This window comes from Muntiacus reevesi, chromosome 14 (genome assembly GCF_963930625.1).
Source record: "Muntiacus reevesi chromosome 14, mMunRee1.1, whole genome shotgun sequence".
NCBI lineage: Eukaryota > Metazoa > Chordata > Mammalia > Artiodactyla > Cervidae > Muntiacus > Muntiacus reevesi.
Window position 1 is genome coordinate 53,739,326 of NC_089262.1, and position 3,646 is coordinate 53,742,971.

Below are 3,646 nucleotides of genomic sequence, written 5' to 3' on the forward strand. Positions count from 1 at the left end.
ACACTTTTCCCTTCTCTCAAGCACTCATATTCCACCTTGTCATCTCATGCTCCAGGCAGATTTTTGTACATTGTATTGAGACAGTTATCAGTGTTCAGAAAAACTTCCTTCCTTTTCACCTCAGAATTTCTTCTCCTCTCACACAAGAAGCAGCAGCGTCCACTTGTGTGGACGATTGCTCCCCTTTTCAAGGGAATATGCTCCACTGATTAAAGAACTTTTTCCTTTTCAACTGCCCTCTCCCCTTCACCTTTGCCTGGAGATGTGCCGTTTGAGTTAGAACCCTTTCCTTGCAGGTAACAGAATCCGCTTAAGCCAGAAAATGGGACTTTAAGGAACAAAAACAAACAAAAAACAAAAAAACCAAACCAATGGTTGGAATGCCACAGGTTTCAGGAAAGGACTTGAATGAGAATTACAAAGCCATCAGTACCGCTTCCACCATTCTTTGCTGCTCCTCCGTGCTTCTTTTTTCTCTTGCCTGTACACTAGCTTCTTGTGGCTTCCTGTTACCGACTGAAAAAGCTGCTCAACCTGCAAGTTGAGAGTTATGTTTTATTCAGCAGGTTTTCTGAGGACTTCAAGCCAGGGAGACGGGACTCTTGGATTGTTCTTAGGGACTGCTTTAAAGAGGTAAGGGAGGAGCCAGGTTATATAGGAGTTTTGTAACAAAACCAGGTAGTTGGAACGTCAAAAGAGGACTGTTAATTAAAGAAAACCAGACATCAACGTCAAAAGAGGACTGTTAATTAAAGAAAACCAGACATCTCAAGCTAATGAATTTAGCGCTTTTCTGTATTTGGGAGGATGCAAAGGTCTAGAGCTCATTGAAGGCATCCCTTTGATATGCACCTCAGTTATCTAGGACCAGTATCCTGAGTTTTCTATCCTGAGTCTCCTAGGGCGCAGCCATGGGGTGACTGCAGTGCCTAACTGCTTGATGGCCGGGCATTCTGTTTCTTTCCTGCCTTGCCTCAGGGCCCAATGTTGGCTGTGAAAACTGATGGCCTGATAGTAGCAACCTCCTTTGTTTACTGTTAGGCAGGTGACACCGTTAGTCCACCCTGTCCACACAGCAGAACCTCAATTTCAGGAGTGAGAACCCAACTGGCTAGCTTGGATCAGGTCCAAGCCCTCGCCCAAGTCCATCTAAAATAACTGCTCTCAACTTCTGAGATGACCCCAGGCTCCAGGGCCACTCTCGTCTTTTGAGAGGAGTTGCATTCTGTCTGTGGGATGTGTGTCTCTAAATCAACCTTCTTTCACTTTCCTTCCTGCACAAAGCCAAGGACCTTCACATGGCAGCCTGTTCCGTGGGCTCACCCGAGACCTGGGACATGACCATCCACCTTAACCCCCTTTTCCTGCAACAAGAAGAGAATCATCAGTTTAGTCCCCCAGTCTGCTCTGGTACTGCCTAATAAAGTTTAAAATCAAACTTGAAAAAATCCAACTGTTTCTGTTAGGGAATCGTGGACTGAAGCAGCCTGCCTTGGCCAGGCATGATAATAACCACTGACATGAGCTGTCTCACCAACAGGTGGTCCCAATAAGGAACACAGCGTTGCCCTGAAAACTAACTCGGGGAATGTGGGAGGGGCCAAGAGGAGAAAGGAGAGGCCAGTCCATAATATGTCCTGTCAAACTCCCAGAAACCCTCAGGCTGGAATCCATCTTGACTCAGAGATGCGCACACTGTCAGGAAGGGCCTTGAGTTGGACCAACTACGGGTACAAGTAAGATGATTGACCAGAGATAAGAAAGCTAACCCTATTACCATGAATGAAGTTGCTCAGTCGTGCCCGACTCTTTGCGGCCCCGTGGACTGTAGCCTACCAGGCTCCTCCGTCCATGGGGTTCTCCAGGCAAGAATACTGGAGTGGGTTGCCATTTCCTTCTCCAGGGGATCTTCCCGACCCAGGGATCGAACCCACGTCTCCAGCATTGCAGGCAGACGCTTTAACCTCTGAGCCACCAGGGAAGCCCCTATTACCATAAACCCCGAGATCATGAGCCATGTGGCAGAGCAGTTCTCCTGGGTTCCTTTACCCTACCACTCTCTGCTTGGTTGAAGGAAGTTTCTTGCTTTGCTAGTATGTATGTCTGCATGGAAAATTCATTTCCAAGTGTTAGACAAGAGCCAGTTCTCAGGCCCTGGAAGGGGTCCCGGAGCCAGTAACATTTCCAAGTAATTTAACTCCATCAAAGAGCAAAGCTCAAGAATACTTATGGGAATACAAAAATATACAGCATTCAACAGGATAAAACTCATGCTTCTGGTGCCCAATCCACCCTCAGTTGAAGGAAACAAATGGAAAATGAAGAGGAAGAAACAATGTCCTATCTCAGCAATTCTATGAATAGTTGCCTCCTCTCCCATTTTAAGGCTATTGATATTTTCTTTTTTACACATCAAAGTATTATTTGACATATTACAAAAGCCTCCATTACTACTGTTATTTTAAAAATCTTGGTCAACAAATGAATCACTAAAATGAGAATACCAAACAAAAAGAGAACAAGAGAAACGTCTGCAATGCTTTAAAAGGATGAATTTTCTCCCTCTCTCCCTATTTCCTTTGCCTCCTCTTTCTACCCGCCTCTGTAAAAAGTCCTCAGTTTCTTTACCTCAATCTCTTGCTTTCCTTCCTTTTCCAGTTTAACTTAATACAGAAAGCTCAGTGGTTGCGGTGCTTGGGCTTAGTTGCCCCGTGGCAAGCGGGATCTAGGGCTTCCCAGGTGCCACTAGTGGGAAAGAACCTGTCCGCCGACGCAGGAGGCCTAAGAGACCACAGGTTCGATCTGGGGGTCGGGAAGATCTCCTGGAGAAGGAAAGGGCAATCCACTCCACTATTCTTGCCCTGGAGACTCCGAGGGACAGAGGGGCCTGGCGGGCTACAGTCCATGGGGTCGCAAAGACTCGGATACGACCCAGTGCCTGAGGACGCAGGCCCATGGGGAGTCTTAGTTCCAACTGTTTCCACTGTTTTCAGTGCAGGATGAATCCTGCATTGAAAGCGGGATTCTCAACCACTGGAGCACAAGGAAGTCCCTCGCCCTTGATATTTAAGTTGGTAGGTTTTAATGTCTTACACATACTTCTGAAAGAAGAAGGGGAGCTATTCAACAGCCTCTCACTGTAGTTCAGCGCCCCCTGATGCGCCCTCTACCCCGCTCCCCCAGCCCGGCTCTGTTGGCCCGGAACGCATCTGCCCTGACTCCGGGCAAACAGAATCACACCTTTGGCCGCATCTGTCTGGATGGCAAACCGGTCCCACCCCTCCCGGCTTCCTTCGGGAACAATCTCCTGCTGGCATGGAGCGGGGTCGGCTCCATGAATTGAGGGAAAGTGGAGATAAGTGAGCAGGCAGACGAAGGGAGACGGAGAAAATGTACAGGGCCGGAGATCGGCAGATAAGAGAGCCGCTCAATAGCGAGAGGGAAAAGCGCCAGTAAAGCGACCAGACACCATGTGGACAGGGGGTGGCGAGCGAGCCGAAGAGGCGCGCGACGGCTGACCGCCCAGGCAGTCAGCTCCGGATCGCAGGAGGGGAGCCCGGCCCGAGGGGTCTGCGGGCCGGGCGGGGTGGGACGTGTGCAGCCAGGGCAGATCGGGGGCTTCGTGAACCCCTGGCCCGCAGCCGCC